Source organism: Rhinolophus hipposideros (assembly GCF_964194185.1).
Source record: "Rhinolophus hipposideros genome assembly, chromosome: X".
Taxonomy (NCBI): domain Eukaryota; kingdom Metazoa; phylum Chordata; class Mammalia; order Chiroptera; family Rhinolophidae; genus Rhinolophus; species Rhinolophus hipposideros.
Window position 1 is genome coordinate 23,345,584 of NC_138046.1, and position 18,445 is coordinate 23,364,028.

The window sequence follows — 18,445 nt, forward strand, 5'->3', positions numbered from 1 at the left end:
TAACCCCAAAGCCTTTATGCTTTCCATGTAACATGGTGCCTCCCCGCCGCAAAGACTAAGAACAAGTACTGTGTGTAGTAACCTCTTCTGTACTCTTTGAGTTTTCTGCTTGTTGAGACTGAGGAACCTTGGTGATTGGTTCTTGAAGAATATGATCCTTCCTGTTCTGAGTTGTTATTCACTAGTGGGCTAAAAAGCTTGGGTTCTGTATGCTATCCCAGGGCTACCAAATTTATCAATGCTGTTTTAAGAGTTTTAACCAATTAGCAAAATGCATCATGGTTTTTTCTTAACATAAGCTCATTTTGTAATAATTCTTGACATAATTTCTATTTATGTTTTCAGCCACAAATCATGACATCATGGAGGTTCATCTTACAATAATGAAACAATGCCTTTTTTTTTTTTTTTAAATAGAGCATGCCACACACTTACCCATACCCACTGGTCATTGGGCCAAATGGAAGCTCAGACTTGTGTTACTGAGCATTTCTTAGTGTGGTTATCACATCTTAAGGTATGTAAATGTGAAATCACTGTTATACACCTGGAATTTTAATAAAAATTAATAAGAATTGCCTCTTATCAGTTACTATGGGATCAGGAAAAAACTAGCAGCTTGTGCAAATATATGTGTGTCTGCAAGGAGAAAGTTTATTTTTTATTTTTCTTTGAAGTACATTTAAGTATACTTTTAAATATATCCTGAACCACATATGATTATTTGTTTTCCATATAGGATGAAACATCTTCAGTGAGAGGAACCGATAACAAGTATATTAAAGTGACTTCTTCTTTTCTGGCAGAAGGTCCTGGTATGAAATTGAGTCCTTGAATTTTTCAAAGGAGACTATTTATCACCCTTCTTTTCTAAGAAGGGCCATTTTGATAATTTTTGCTATCACATCAAAGACTTTTCATGATAATTATAGTCAATAATTGCAGTAGTAATGCTGTGTGCCATCCACAGTCCCTGTGTAATGGAAACTAGAGAGAAAAAAACATGTCTCTTTGCTTGATGGGAGTTACTGTGGAATCTGAATCTCTGGTGCCTGATTGCCACTTGTGTCACTTGTAGGTGGCCCACCCACTCACTACTCAGCCCTACTCAGTCATGTACCATCTTTTCTCTCTCTCTCCCCTGGCCCATTTCTCTTCAGTTCTTTTTCTGTCACTCCTGTGCCTTTAATGGCTGTAGTCCTGAATCTTCCCAACCTCAGTGGTTGTTGTTCATCCGAAAATAGCTGATGGGGCTTGATGATGGGTCATTTTCTGGGACTGGAGGAGAAATTGGAACTTCTTTAGGATCAGATATTTGACCAAATTGCTTTATGAGTGAGCAGTTGACTCATAACCCAAAGATTTATGGAAGGCAAGTTGGATATTGCAATAATGAAATAAGCACCCACTTACCTAGTTGCTTCAGGCTTTAAAAAGCTGTCTGATACTTTGCATTTGTGAACATCAAATCTCAAGCTTGTCTCTTGGCCAGATTTCTGAAGCTCTGGTACCTCTCTTAGGTCCTGTGACAGACAACACCATTCTACAGTGACTCCATTGTTAGCCCCATGGCAGCAAACTTCATTTCTTCTTAGAGGCTCAAATTAGAATGACCTCTTTCCTTTCATCCCTACCCAAAGCAAAAATGGGAACAGGCAGCCCCTTCATTCTTGGTTTATCTGATAGTTCTGCAGTAAAGAGGGCCAGGCTAGCTCCAATGCACTAGTTGCTTTCTGGAGCATTCACATCTATCTCTGTGGCCCTGGGGTGACTAAGAGGCCTCTTATCTGGCAGACCTGTATCTCAGGATGGTCAGGGCTTGTAGGGACTTGAAATGCAGAGCAAATGACTTGTTTCTCTCTTTTCCTTGTCGCTTGTTGGCAGAGGCAATCATTTTTCCATCTTCTTCTGTAAGGAAGTAAATTTTTTTGTGTCAGAAGTAATTTATCACATTAATAGTTTATTTACTGCCCAAGACCTGCCTCTTTTTTCCTCTGATACTAAAAAAAAAAAACAGAGGAAAGTGGTAGGTGGATGGCATAGCATCCCTACTGAAGAATTCCCTAAGTGATACCTTACATTTAACTTCAGGTACCTTTTTATCTGAGTTTCAGAGCTCAGAATAAACAGAGATTATCTCTAGTGTGGCAAAGAGGAATTGTGTTGTATCTCAATTTCTCCGTTGTGTGGTATGCCAGTCACTTGAGGGCATAGAAGCTCCTTTCGTGAGACCTCAGCTACAAATGTTGAATGGAGTCATGCCAGTGATTTATTGACTATTGAAGTGAATATAAGTTTAGGGAAGCTTTTTATCAAGTGACCAGATTTAGAGACTTAAAAAAAATTAAAGCATGGGTAGTTACAAAATAGTCATGGCGATGTAAAGTACAGCATAGGGAATGTAATCAATAATATGGTAATAACTGTGTAGTGCCAGGTGGGTACTAGACTAATCGGGGATCACTGAATAAATTGTATAAATACCTACCCACTATGCTGTAAACTTGAAACTAATATAAGATAATATTGAATGTCAAATGTAACTGAAAAAAGAATTTTCTTAAAAAATAAATTGGGGCAACCGGATGGCTCAGTTGGTTAGAGCATGAGCTCTTAACAACAAGGTTGCTGGTTCGATTCCCACATGGGCCAGTGAGCTGCACCCTCCACAACTAGATTGAAGACAATAACTTGAGCTAAGCTGCTGCTGAGCTGCCCCTGGGTGGCCGGATGGCTCAGTTGGTTAGAGCGCGTGCTCATAGCAACAAGTTTGCCCATTTGATTCCCACATGGGATGGTGGGCTGCACCCCCTGCAACTAGGTTGAAAGCGGTGACTGGACTTGGAGCTGAGCTGCACCCTCCACAACTGGATTGAAGGACAACGACTTGACTTCGAGCTGATGGGTCCTGGAGAAACACACTGTTCCCCAAAATAAATAAATAAATAAATAAAGCATTAACATCACTTGAAAGGTCACTTTAAAAAAATTAATTTGAATGTTTAGTGACCTGATTTGTCAACCCAAGTAACTAAAAAGCGTTTGGGTGAGAAGATTTTGCTTTGTGGAGCAACAAAAGCCATAGAACTAGGTCCCCAAGGAGTTTGCTTATTCCCCTCGTTTCACGATTCTGCTTTGAGACCAAGCTAGTGTCTTCTGTCATTTTGGATGACTCAAAAAAGGGACACGGCATATCTTGCGATATATAGGTTATATTTGAGCATGTGAATTCCTCCCACTTTGTCCAAAGGCACCTGCTAAGGCACATGTGTCGGAAGTCCCAAAGTGAGAAGCATGTGTTAGGTTGGTTTGCCTGGGATACTATCACTTCTCCTCCTGTCTTTTGAACTTGAGTAAGTGGGGAGAGGAGAGAAGGGGAGAGAGAGAGAGAATTCAGATTATAGAATAAGAGGGAGAGATAAAAAGCCTATAGATCAACATTAAAATCACTGTCTGTTCATCTTATAATTTTCAAGAGGGCAGAAACCAAGTCTTTTATATTTGTGCACTGATGGATGGCATCTGGCACATAAGAGGCACTTGATAAATACTGCATTAAGTGCCAACAATGTTTTTGTGTTGCCTAATTGGGTCAAAGGTTAATTTGGGAGAAGTTAATCAATTCTTCGATTTAGACTTGGGAAAATTTTGGGCAGAGTTCCATTCCCACATAATCTCTTGAGGTAGACTGGTTGAAGTAAGTAGGTCAAGAAATGGCAAATATACTGGATTTCCTAATCCTAATGAACAGATCAAATGTAATTAATCAACAGGTCTGATCCTGAAGGAAAGATTCGGAAAGGTGATTTTGGGAAGCGGAATGGTGCCAACAAGCTAGTAGATTTCCATTAGGATAAATCCCAGTCAGACCTGGGAAGTCTCATTTATAAAAAAAGCAGGCTAGAATCTATAATAGAGTGGGAACACTGAAGAATAATGGAAACTCAGTCTTCTGGGAAAGGGGGCATCATTTCCATATGGGGAATCTGTGCTTGGCTAATGACCTTGTGTTTCTCAAGGGACTAAAGCTTATGTGGACAAAGGGAAACCAGCAAATGTGATCTACTTAGGCTTTGAAAAGCAATTCATGGGATTGCACACCAAGCCAAGGAAACTTAACTGACATCACCACAGAATTGTGGGACTGTTTCGTCCAATATTATAATTGATTTTGAGGCAGGAAGCAGAGGATAGGGATAAATAAGATAATTCTCCAGATAGATCAACAGTGGCATTCTCTCCAAAATTAGGACTGCGACAAATTTTACTTAAAGCTCCAATAAATGACTTAAAAGAGGAAGTGTACATTGAAAACTTTACTTTTGTCAACAGAAGTTTTCTAAATAGCAAAATGCCCATTAAATTAAAATAAATTCTAGGATGTATGTACCAACGTTGGCAGGCCCAAGTGTTAGGGTACTAGATAATGGTGAGAAGGAGCTTTTTTGAGGGTTGGGGAAATTCAGCTATCCCTCCTCCATCTGCTTGTGCTGAGGTTCAGATAAATTTTTCTCACGTGTCATAAAGATTAGCCTCTGGTCATCTGTGGCTCATGTCCATGTCCACTGGAAGTAAGACTAAGTCCTTAAATGCAGATCTGTATTAGAGTAAGCAGTAATTTACCCTGACCTTTAATAAGAATTTTGTGCAAGTGAATTTTTAAGGGATGTAATTAAGTACAAACATTGAAAATATGAATGTCTTTCCTCTTTGCCATTTCATTGATGTTTCATTTTGTGTGGCTTGAAATCTGATGGCAGAGAGCCATTTTTCTTTAAGTGAAGCAGCAGACTTTACTATCACTTTCGTGTAAAAGCCTTTCTCGACAGCCATTTGGAGAAATATCTTTGGAAGGACTCAAATGGATGTGTTGTTCTTTAGGTACATTTTTTCCTAGAAAGTAGATTAACTGAAAACCTATTCTCACACTGTATTTTGGGGGGAGGAACTTGACGTATGTTATGAAAGGGAGAGTAAAAGGAAGTTGAGGGTTTTTAGTTTTCTAGTTACCCAAGGTGAAAACAAATCATTAAAAAGAATGTTAAAAATGTTCATGACCCACACAACCCATGAAATTTATTTAAAATGAGAGGTATTAATATTTGTATTTGAGCAAGTGTCTGTTATCCGTAAGCCTCCCCCCACCCCCGACTGCCTTTCCTTCTACATTTGAGATAAAGTAGTCGTCAACTGCTGACCTTTTCTGATCTTGCTGTGAAACCTAAATGGCTATGGCAGGTTATCTGAGAATTGGATTCCTGGGGGGGTTTCTTCACAGATGATTTGGAAATAAGAAGGAAAATTACTCCCTGTTGGAAGTCCTGATATTCAGTCAATGCCCTGTCCTGGGAGGACGAGGAAAGGCATGTCTCCAATTTTTCTCTAAGGGTACCTTCTTCCTCCTTTCCCTTTCTCCAAGGTCTTCTGTGATTGCCCACAGGAGACTGTGCACAGGGGCAGTCAGAAGACCTCAGCACACTCGGGGTGTGGAGAAAGGGCAAGGTGAGGCTGGTGGCCAGCATGCTCCCACCCTGGGAATCCCTGTAACCCTCCAAGTGTGGTCTGATTAGCTGTCTTAGAGATGGTCCTACCAACTCCCTGGTCTACCAGGGATTATGATCCATAGCTTGGGTACACAGGTTCCAGAAGTACTGTTGGGCACCAAAGAAAAACATGCTGTAGCCAATGGTGATTCCTCCTAAGCTACTTTTTATTTGTAGATAAATATGTAACGGAGGCATTTAGAATAATTTTTTTATCCCTGGACATTCTGTTAAATTATGAACCCTATGAAAATCGTAAGTTAGTATTTGAGAGAAAGTGTCAAATGATGTCGCCACAGCATGTGTACCTAAAACATTGACAGGAAAGATCTCCTTTGTTAGTTGTAAAACAAGAACACTCCATCTTTCCTGCCTACCCCGCAAGGTTCCCTAACACATTTCTGGAACTTTTTATTAGGACTGATTGCTGGGGTAGTATTTATTGGATCCTCAGATTTGTTGAAGAGTTTGGGGTTAATCGTGAGTATTATTATTCCTGTTGAGCCCTTTTTCTTTATGTGGACAAAGGTGGTTGAAAATATGCAAAATAGATGCAGTTGCTCTAGCTGCTCTAAAGTGATGGTAACAGAAGGTCAGAGTGTGCATTTGAGGCCATTGACTCATTTTGGGTGATGTGCCATACTTCAGTAAACCTTTGGCACAGTTCAAATGGGGTTCTAAGATTGCCAGATACAAACTTTGGTTCATAATTTGCTTATTTAAAACTCAATAAAAAGCCCGGCTTCGTTTCTCTCTGGAGTGGGTTTTAAAGCTGTTGGAAACTCACTGAAGTGAAGTATGGAGTTTTCAAAGTAGCAACCCTAACTTTTCCAACTATACTTACACAAAGGGTATTCTTAGAAAAATATAAAACCAATTTTCAAAATACGTGTTTCTGATTGGCCTTCTCTACCCTACGTTGCAGGATTAGTGTACCTAAAAATAATTGGCAGTCTTAAGCCCTCCAGAGCTAAATTTTGGCAAGGTTTTGCAAAACGCTAACTAGCTGAATTTCTCTTAATGATTGCTAGGTGATCTCAAATCATACATGTGCATAATGACTGTAATTTATGTGCTTTATTATTAAGGTTTTAGGTCAAATGACTTTAGGCTTTCAGTGTGTATAGTGCATTATATGCAATAATTTCATTCCTTTTTGCAAGGAGGGAGGACGGGTTAATGTATGCATTCTCCCATCCTCCTGGGATTATTAAAAACCTTTAGAGATTTTCTTTCTTTGTTCCCATGAAACGTGGAACATTGTGTGTTCCTCCTGGGGTTCTTAGGTAACTGGGAGGAGCTGGAGTTTGACAGCAACCTGTGTTTTAGCTCACTTTGTGGCTATGTAAATTTAGATCTAGAAAGTGAACAGAAATTATTTTGATAATTCTTTTAGGCCAATGACAAAGAATTGTTTTACTTTTAGAACAGATAAGAATTAAACTACCAGTTGAATGATTAGGAGAATCACCCAGCAAATAATAGCTTAATGTAGCTCCCCAATATTAGCATTACATCAAGTATTTATAATATTTTTAAAAAACTGATGAAGCTCACCCCACACATATTTATTCCTTTTACTTTGAAAACTTTTTAAAAAATAAACTTTATTCTAGAAATGTTATATTCACAGAAGTTGGGAGGATAGCACAGTGTTTTCCTATACCCTACACCCAGTTTTCCCTATTATTAACGATCTTACATTAGTGTGGTACATTGTCACAATGGAGAAATCAATATTGATGCATTATCATCAACTGAAGTCCATACCTTATTCTGATTTCCTTAATTTTTTTTACTAACAGTATTATTGAGATATAATTCATACCTCAAACAATTCAGCCATTTAGAGTGTACAATGGTTTAAATGTACTCATAGAATTGTGCATCCTCACCAAAATCAATTTTAGAACATAGTCATCATTCCAGAAAGAGATCTCATACTTTTAGATGTTAACAACCCCCCTTACTTCCCATTCCCAGGTCCCACCCTCCCCCTGAGCCCCAGGCAACCACTAATCCACTTTCTGTCTCTATAGACTGACCTGTGCCGAACATATAAATAAATGGAATCATACACTATGTGGACTTTTGTGATGGGTTCTTTCATTTAGCATAGTGTTTTTGAGATTCAGCCATGTGGTAACATATATCTGAACTTCATTCCTTCATACGGCTGAATAATATTCCACTGTATGAATATACCACATTTTATCCATCCATTGTTGGACATTTGGCTATTATGAATAATGCTGGAATGAACATTTTCATGTAAGTTTTTGTGTGATTTCCTTCAGTTTCCTCTAATGTCTTTTTTCTGTTCCAGAGTCCCATCCAGGATACCACATTATATTTTGTCATCATGTCTTAGGCTCCCAAGTTTTTGCTTCTGACAGCCCTTGTAAATTGCAAATGTAAGATGCTATGATTTTGCATCGGCCTTTCTTCCAGAAACTGAGTGCCTCACTTGGGTTTTGAAGCAAGTTTAGGTCTTTATGAAGGGTTTTTAAGAAGTAAATTTAAAAGTTTCCAAATACTTAACAGAAAGATTTGGATCTTTCCTGCTGCAGGGCTAATGGAAGTCTAGGGATAAGAAGACTGATGTGGAGAGTTGGGAATGTGGGGTTGAGTCCCAGCTCTACATGCCTCACTGCAGGCTCTTGGGAAAGTCACTTACCCAGTGGAGTCTGAAAAGCCCTATGTAAACAAGGAGGTATTACGTAAATGTAAAACACTGCAATTGCAAAACAAAGACAGAAATGAAGACCATCTATTATACTCTGATAAACTACTGAAGTTCTCCATGAAGAGACTTTTCTGACAACTTGTACTAAGTGTGGAAGAGGGGCCAGGAGTGCAACATCTTCCCTTTTCCAGTTAGTTCAGGAACATATCTTATTGGAGGTAGAATTTAGAGGAGTAAAGATAGCCCGAAAAGAGAGCATTATCAATTAGGAGCTGAGTGGCATGCATAAGTGATAGTGAAATGATGACAACTAGGCAAGGCACTTATGTAACAAGGCCTGTCAGAAGCAAAAACTTGGGAGCCTAAGACATGATGACAAAATATAATGTGGTATCCTGGATGGGACTCTGGAACAGAAAAAAGACATTAGAGGAAACTGAAGGAAATCACACAAAAACGTACATGAAAATGTTCATTCCAGCATTATTCATAATAGCCAAATGCCCAACAATGGATGGATAAAATGTTGTATATTCATACAGTGGAATATTATTCAGCCGTTAGAAGGAATGAAGTTCAGATATATGTTACCACATGGCTGAATCTCAAAAACACTATGCTAAATGAAAGAACCCATCACAAGTCCACATAGCGTATGATTCCATTTATTTATATGTTCGGCACAGGTCAGTCTATAGAGACAGAAAGTGGATTAGTGGTTGCCTGGGGCTCAAGGGGAGGGTGGGACCTGGGAATGGGTAGTAAGGGGGGTAGTTAACATCTAGAAGTATGAGATCTCTTTCTGGAATGATGACTATGTTCTAAAATTGATTTTGGTGAGGATGCACAATTCTATGAGTACATTTAAGCCATCGTACACTTTAAATGGCTGAATTGTTTGAGGTATGAATTATATCTCAATAATACTGTTAGTAAAAAAAATTAAGGAAATCAGAATAAGGTATGGACTTCAGTTGATGATAATGCATCAATATTGATTTCTCCATTGTGACAATGTACCACACTAATGTAAGATCGTTAATAATAGGGAAAACTGGGTGTGTAGGGTATAGGAAAACACTGTGCCATCCTCCCAACTTCTGTGAATATAACATTTCTAGAATAAAGTTTATTTTTTAAAAAGTTTTCAAAGTAAAAGGAATAAATATGTGTGTGGGGGAGCTTCATCAGTCTTTTAAAAATATCATAAATACTTGATGTAATGCTAATATTGGGGAGCTACATTAAGGTATTATTTGCTGGGAGATTTTACCAAAGGTATTTGGTTGCTTTATTGATAAAATCAGTTGGGATACAGAGAATGTCTGCCTTAATTATGCTGGTGCAAGCAAACCTTGGTTTTCTACCATTGTGTCCCATAAAGGTTTCTGGCCTTGTTTCCTATATTTAGGACTCTGGGGGAGTAATCACTAGTGATTAACTTTGTCTCCTATAGGTACAGAAAGCTAACACCTTAGTGAGAACTGCAAGTATTCCTCTATCACCATCCCTCCAAAATGTGTGAGAATCTGAGATACATTTTCTTATCATCTAGTTGGACTTCAAAATGAATTTTCTGAGAGAGATGTATGAAAAGGTTGTAAGGCATAGTTAACAAGGATCAAGTTGATGGTAAAAAGCGGAGGACCAGCCTAAGAACCTAACCATCATCCACATCATTTTCTATGGGAAAGTGGGTTATGAGCAACTGGAAATAAACAGACATCAGCTGCACCCCATTTGTACAATCAGAGCCAACCTTTGGTGAGAAAAGTATTAGGTTGGTGCAAAAGTAATTGCAGTTTAAAAAGTTAAAAATAATTGCAAAAACCGTAATTACTTTTGCACCAACCTAATGAAGTAAAATTAGAAAGTGCAGTATCGCAAAGTCCTGTTAAAGGATGGATGAGACTCCTCATATTTAATGCCTACTTTAACCATTGATTTGAAATGCTTAAAAAAAAGAACCAATACACACTCAGCAGGATTGAGTAGTAATTTATTGTGATTGTCTTTGTTCAGCTTTGAAAACCCAAGCATTGATACTAAGACTAAGGAGAAATTACATAGAGCTGGTGTGATGGAAAAAAGTTTCGGTCTTTCGAGTGATTTTTTTGTTTTTAATGCCATAGAGTTAAGCTTTTAAAAACACGCTTCATTGCATCTCATCCAAGCCTCCTAGGACAGAGCTACGGGACCTTTTTTCTTTTGAGGGCTACTGACCCACAAAGAGAAAAATCTAATCAAGAGCCATGTACAAAAAGCAATGTAATTTAGGTGCTTCCTTAGAAAACTATAAAGCATTCAATTCTCCTGCTTTTAAAATTAAGAACACGGAACTCTCAACAAGTACAACAAACTAAAAAAATCATTTGGTTTCATGTTATGTGCAGTTAAAAGAAGTGGAGTGGGATAAAGAACAACAATATGGATAGAGTAAAAGAGAGGAAAGCAGACAGAGTTTTAAGAGACTAGAAGAGATACATGGAGAAGAACCTGTATATAACAAGGGCCATGGAAGCAGGAAGTTGACTTAGGGAATACAGGAGACAAGTGATAGTTGTGGATCATAACCGACTGTTCAGCTATTGAAATAACTAGTTTACTACTCCCATCTCTTCTGTGGCTCTAATGCTTAAGCCCGTCAAGCAATAATTCTTATCAAATGGATGTATCAGTATAAACTAGGGCCCTTTAAAAAAATGCATGTGAACAAAAACAACAACATTTATCTGTAAAGATATATGTGCTTCGATGTTCATTGCAGCTTTTTTTATTGTGGCCAAGACATGGAAACAACCAAAGTATCCTTCAATAAATGATTGGATAAAGAGAATGTGATATATACACACAATGCAATACTGTTCTTCCATAAGAAAAGATGAAATAGTGCCATCTGTGACAACATGGATGGATCATGAGATTAAAATGCTAACCAAATAAGTCAGACAGAAAAAGTTAAGAACCATATGCTTTCACAGAAATGTGGTATATAAAACTGAAAACAACAAAAGAATAAGATAAACAAATGAAGAAATAAAAACTCATAGACACAGACGATAGGTTAGTGGTTACCACAGGTTGTGGGGAGGGGGTGATAGATGAGGCTCAAAGGGATCAAATATATGGTGATGGAAGGAGAACTGATAAAAAATAGTGGCGTGAGGTGAACCTCTTGGAAGTCTCTCCTGGAATTTACAACAAATTAAACAACTGTAACTCCACAAAGGACTCCCTGCACATTAGACAGACAAGACAAAGAAGCCCACTACTGAAATCATCTAAAGGTGGGAAAATTGCGCAAGCGGGGGAGGAAGGAAGGGAGAAGTGCAGGGACAGAGCCGTGCAGGCGCAGGACGCAGACCTAGCTCAGTGCTCCGAGCTCGCTGCATCCCGGAACTACCGCAGCTGTGGGAGAGGGAAGAAATTGGACTGCTAGGGCTCCGATTATGGCCCACAGGTCTGAGGGGGCAGCATATAACACGGCTGAACCCAAAGCTCACGACAGAGACCTTGGAGCAAAGACTGAGGGAAGAAGGCTGAAAATGGTGGTTTAAGCCCTCACTGCCGAACAGAGAACGGAAGCATTAGGCACTGAACATGGCCACCCCCTCCTTACCCTCCCAGAGCTTGCCACCCACCTTCCCAGTGGTAGAAGCCGAATAGTAGCAGTGTCAGATCAAACGAACACAATATTTACAGTTCTGATAACTGTGGTCTGCAGACACGGACTCACAGCCAAACGAGTTCCGGCAAAGGGGAGGGAGCCATGGAAGCAGGACTGGCTGTGCGGTACTGTGCTGGTGGTCGTCACCATTGCTCTAGGTCACCTCTCACAACCCACCCTGCCCCTCTCCCTACCTTTCTCGGCAGATCCCTGCAGAGCAAAAAACTGCTGAAACAGATAGGCTCCGAATCTGGTGCAGGAAGAGCTTTGGAACTTCAGAAGCTCTCCGATATCCCCACGGAGGCAGCCCCTATGACAGAGGGAAACTATTCACAGAGGAGAAGCCCGCCTTCCAAGGAATCCCCACATTGTGTGAGAACCTGAAAAGTGCAGAGAAAATATAACACTACAGTGTGAGAGAGAAAAAAAAGCTGCAGTCGGAGAGAAAAATAAAGTCCTCCCAACTCCTACTGGAAAACAAAAGAAAGACCTCTTTCTATGGACCTGTTGCAGAAATCACTCCTGTAGATGTCTAGGAAGAGAAATAATAATTCATTAATTGCCATGAATAACCAAGGTAACAAGACAGCTCAGGAAGAAAGTGAAAAGTCTCCAAAAAAGGAACTTAAAGATATGGAAATATGTGATATAAATGACAGAGAATTCGAGATTGCAGTTCTTAAAAAACTCAACGAGATGTGAGAAAACACAGACAGGCAGTATAATGAACTCAGAAACACAATCAAAGACCGAAATTAACATTTTACCAAACAGATTGAAATTTTAGAAAAGAACCAAATAGAATTTCTGGAGATTAAGAACTCAATAAAAGAAATGAGGAATGAAATAGCCAGCTTATATACTAGAGTTCACCAAATGGAGGAGAGAATCAGTAATATTGAAGACAGAAATCTGGAAGTGACACAGATGGAAGAAGAAAGAGACTTGAGACTTAAAAGAAATGAAAGAACTCTACAATAACTTTCTGACTCCATCAGAAAGAGAACTAAGAATGGGCATACCAGAAGGAGAAGAAAGAGAGAAGGAAACAGAGAGTATATTCAAACAAATAGTTAATGAGAACTTCCCAAATTTGTAGAAAGAACTGGATCCTCGAATCCAAGAAGCAAATAGAACACCTAATTACCTCAATCCCAACAGGCCTTCTCCAAGGCACATTGAAGCTGTCAAAAATTAAGGACAAAGAAAGAATCCTCAAGGCAGCATGGAAAAGAAGACAGACAGTATCTTACAAAGGAAAGCTCATTAGATTATCATCCGATTTTTCAGCAGAAACTCTACAAGCCAGGAGGGAGTGGAACCAAATATTCAAACTATTGAAAGAGAGAAATTATGAGCCAAGAATAATATATCCAGTAAAGATATCCTTTAGATATGAAGGAGGAATAAAGATCTTTCCAGACATAGAGAAGCTGAGGGAATTTTCTAATACATGACCTGCACTACAAGAAATACTAAAGGAGCCTATTCAACCACCATCAACAGGGACAATATGTGGCAACATCAAAAGGGGGAGAGTAAAGGCCTGAACCAGAATATGAGAATGGAGAAAGTAAGTGTGCTGAAGAAAATGGAATACTCTAAATATGAAAATTTCTTTTACATAAAGTTAATGGTAACCACAAAAAAAAAAATGCAGACTTGAAATACATTAGAAAATAAGAGGGAAAAATCATAGAATATCACCACATAGAAATAATAGACAACAAAAAGGCGAAGAACAATGGAAAATCAAGTCTTACCAGAAAACTAAAGATAGAATGATAGGAAATCCTCATATATCAATAATCACCCTAAATGTAAATGGACTGAGCTCACCAATAAAAAGGCACAGAGTAGCAGATTGAATCAAAAAAGTAAATACAATTATATGCTGCCTCCAAGAGCCACATCTCAGCTACAAGGACAAACCTAGACTCAAAGTGAAAGGGTGGAAATTGACACTCCAAGCAAATGGTACCCAGAGAAAATCAGGTGTAGCCATAATGATATCAGATGAAAAAGACTTCAGGGGAAAAAAGGTAAAAAGAGACAAAGCTGGGTATTTCATAATGATAAAGGGGACTCTACAACAAGAAGACATGAAAGTCATCAATATTTATGCCCCCAGACAGGGAGCACCAAAATATACCAAGCAACTACTAACAGAACGAAAGGGAGAAATTGACCGAAATACAATTAGAGTAGGGGACCTAAATACATCTTTGACACCTATGGATAGATCATCCAAACAGAAAATAAAGAAATAGCAGCCCTAAATGACACATTAGATGAAATGGACATAATTGATATTTATAGAGCCCTTAATTCTAGAACATCAGACTATACATTTTTTTTCTAGTGTACATGGAACACTCTCAAGGATAGACCACACATTGGGAAATAAAACTAGCCTCAGCAAATTTAAGAAAATTGAAATTATAACAAGCGTATTCTCTGATCACAAAGCTTTGCAATTGTATATCAACTGCAAAAAGAAGGCAAGAAAAACCACAAATGTGTGTAGATTAAACATACTTTTAAAGAATGACGAGATAAAATAATAAACAGGAGAGATCGAAAGATACATAGATACAAATGAGAATGAAACTACATCCTACCAAATTTTGGGGGATGCAGTGAAAGCAGTTTTAAGAGAATAATTTATATTATTACAGGCGTATATCAAGAAACAAGAAAAATCCCAGATAAATAACCTCTCGTTGCACCTTAAAGAACTAGAGTAAGAACAAATGAAACCCAAGGTCAACAGAAGAAAGGAAATAACAAAAATCAGAGCAGAACTAAATGAACTAGAGAACAAAAAGACAATAGAAAAAATTAACGTGACAAAGAGCTGGTTGTTTGAAAAGACTAACAAAATTGACAAACCCTTGCCTAGACTCACTAAGATAAAAAGAGAGAAGACACTAATTAACAAAATCAGAAATGAAATAGGGGAAGTTATGACGGACACCACAGAAATACAAAGGATCATCCAAGAGTACTATGAAGGACTACATGCCACCAAATTCAATAACCTGGAAGAAATGGACAAGTTCTTAGAAACATATAGCCTTCCTAGGCTTAATCACGAAGAATTTGGAAATCTAAATAGACTGATCAACTGTAAGGAAATTGAAATCAGTCACCCGAAACCTTCCCAAAAGCAAAAGTCTGGGACCAGATGGCTTCACTAGTGAATTCTACCAAACATTCAAAGAGGATCTCCTACCTGCTCTACTCAAATTCTTCCAAAAAATTGAAGAAGACACAATACTCCCTAACTCATTTTATGAGTCCAACATTACCCTGATAACAAAACCTGGTAAGAATAACAGAAAAAAGAAAACTACAGACCAATATCTCTGATGAGTACAGATGCAAAAATCCTAAACAAAATTCTAGCAAATCGACTGCAACAATGCATTAAAAAGATTATTCATCACGACCAAGTGGCTTTCGTCCCAGTGGCACAAGGATCATTCAACATCCGCAAATCCATCAATGTGATACATCACATAAACAAAATAAAGGACAAAATCACATGATTATATCAATTGATGAAGAAAAAGCATTTGACAAGATACAACATCCATTTATGATTAAAACACTTAATAAATAGGTATAGAAGGAAAATACCTTAGCATAATAAAGGCTGTATATGACAAACCCTCAGCTAATATCATGATTAATGGTGAAAAACTGAAGTCCTTTGCTCTACGTTCAGGAACACGACAGGGCTGTCCCCATCACCTCTTCTTTTCAACATAGTGTTGGAAGTCCTTGCCAGAGCAATCCGGCCAGAGAAAGAAATAAAAGGCATCCAAATTGGGAATGAAGAAGTTAAATTGTCACTCTTTGCAGATGACATGATGCTATATATAGAGAACCCTATAAAGACTTCACAAAAAGCTGTTAGAAACAATAAATGAATATAGTAAAGTCGCCTTACAAAAGTCCATTGCATATCTGTATACTTACAATGAAGTCTCAGAAAAAGAAGTAAAAATAACAATTCCTTTTGCAATTGCAACAAAAAGAGTAATATACCTAGGAATAAACTTAACCAAGGATGTGAAGGAACTATATGCTGAAAACTATAAGACATTTTTGAAAGAAATTGAAGAAGACGCAAAGAAATGGAAAGACATTCCGTGCTCATGGATTGGAAGAATCAACATAGGTAAAATGGCCATATTACCCAAAGCAATATACAGATTTACTACAATCCCCATCAAAACACCAATGGTGTTTTTTAAAGAAATAGAACAAAAAAATCATCAGATTTGTATGGAACCACAAAAGACCTTGAATAGCCAACGCAATGCTAAGAAAAAAGAACAATGCTGGAGGTATTACACTGCCTGACTTTAGCTTGTGCTACAGGGCAACAATAATCAAAACAGCATGGTATTGGCAGAAAAAGGCACACAGACCAATCGGAATTGAATTGAGAACCCAGAAATAAACCCACTTTAATATGGACAGATCTTTTTACAAAGAAGCCAAAAACCTTCAATGGAGAAAAGACAGCCTCTTCAGTAAATGGTGCTGGGAGAATTGGATAGCCACGTGCAAAAGAATGAATCTGGATTGTTATCTGTCACTATGTACCAAAATTTATTCAAAATGGATCAGATATTTAAGCGTAAGACCTGAAACAAAAAAGTGCATAAAAGAAAACATAGGTACTAAATTTATGGTCCTTAGGTTCAAAGATCAGTTTATGAATTTGACTCCAGAGGCAATGGAAGTAAAAGCTGAAATAACTGAGTGGGATTATATCAATCTTAAAAGCTTCTGCACAGCAAAAGAAACCATCGACAAAATAAAGCGGCAACCAACTGAATTGGAAATTTTTGCGAATAGTGCCTCCAATAAAGGGCTAATATCCAAAATATACAAGGAACTCCTACAACTCGACAACAAAACAACAAACAACCCAATTCAAAAATGGGCAGAGGACCTGAAGAGACATTTCTCCAAAGAGAACATACAAATGGCCAATAGACATTTGAAAAAATGCTCAACATCACTAATCATCAGAGAAATGCAAACAAAAACCACAATGAGATATCACCTCACCCCAGTCAGAATGGCTTTCATCAACAGGACAAATAGTAACAAGTGTTGGAGAGGCTGTGGAGAAAAAGGAACCCTCATACACTGTTGATGGGAATGCATGTTGATGCAGCCGCTATGGAAGGCAGTGTGTAGATTCCTCAAAAAATTACGAGTAGAATTACCATATGACCCAGCAATCCCTCTCCTGGGTATCTACCCAAAAAATCTGAAAACATTTGTCCATAAAATCATGTGTGCTCCAGTGTTCATTGCAGCTTTATTTTCCATGGTCAACACATGGAAACAATCAAAATGTCCTTCGATAGATGAATGGATAAAGAAGTTGTGGTATATATACACAATGGAATACTGTTCGGCGGTAAGAAAAGATGATACAGGAACATTTGTGACAACATGGATGGATCTTGAGAGTATAATGCTAAGTGAAATAAGTCAGACAGAAAAAGTGGAGAATCGTTTGATTTCACTGATATATGTGGTGACAGCAAAAGAAAAAGACAAACAAATGAAGGAATGAAAACTCATATACATAGACAATAGTTTAGGGGTTACCAAAGGGTAAGCAGGGGAAGGGGCTCTAGAAGAGAGTAAATGTGGCCTAATATATGGTGATGGAAAGAGAAGTGACTCTCGGTGGTGAACATATAATGTGAGATATAGATAATGTATTACAGGATTGTACACCTCAAATCTATGTAACTTTAGTAACAGTTGTCACCCCAATAAACTTATAAATAGATAGATAGATAGATAAATAAATAAATAAATAAATAAATGCATGTGCGAAGCTCCAGCTGTGCAGTAGCTGTCTACCTGTTCTATACTGCATTCTGTTGTCCTTGTTTTCCGCCTCTCAGACTAAAGGACAGAAAAGTGTGACATCTTTCTTAAATGAAAAGTGTACAGGATCACCAGGTTTAGAAAGTAGGTCTCCAGAAAGAAAAGGCATTTCTCATTCAGACACAGCATTTTATTTAATTTTTAAAAATTTATTGAGGTGACATTGCTTAGTAAAATTTTAAGTTTCAAGTGTATAGTTCTGTAATACGTCATCTATATATTACATTGTGTCCTCACCAGCCAGTCAGTTCTTCTCCCATCACCTTATCTTTGACCTCCTTTACTCTCTTCCACCATCACCCCTCCCCCCTTAGGCTCTGGTAACCACTAAACAGTCTTGAGTTTTTTGGAGGTCTGTCTGGTTCATTTGTTCCTTTCAGTTTTATATCCCACCTATGAGTGAAATCATATGGTTCTCTACTTTTTCTTTTTTTTAGTATTTTGTTTTATTTTATTTTATTTTTTATTAGTTTCAGGTGCACAAGACAAAGTAATACTTAGAGGTTTATCATTTATATCCCTTACACTGTGTGAACCCCCCTTCCCCATCAACTATCCCTCTGTCATCGCAAAGAGCCATTAGATTTTCACTGTCTCTATTCCTAATGCTGTACTCTGCTT

General features: G+C 38.0%; 1 protein-coding gene across 1 annotated transcript in view; it reads left to right on the forward strand.

Annotated features, from left to right (window-relative positions):
• GPC4 (glypican 4) overlaps nt 1–18,445 on the forward strand; it is a 123,769-nt gene that overhangs the window by 56,479 nt on the left and 48,845 nt on the right. The gene's annotated exons all lie outside the window — the stretch shown is intronic.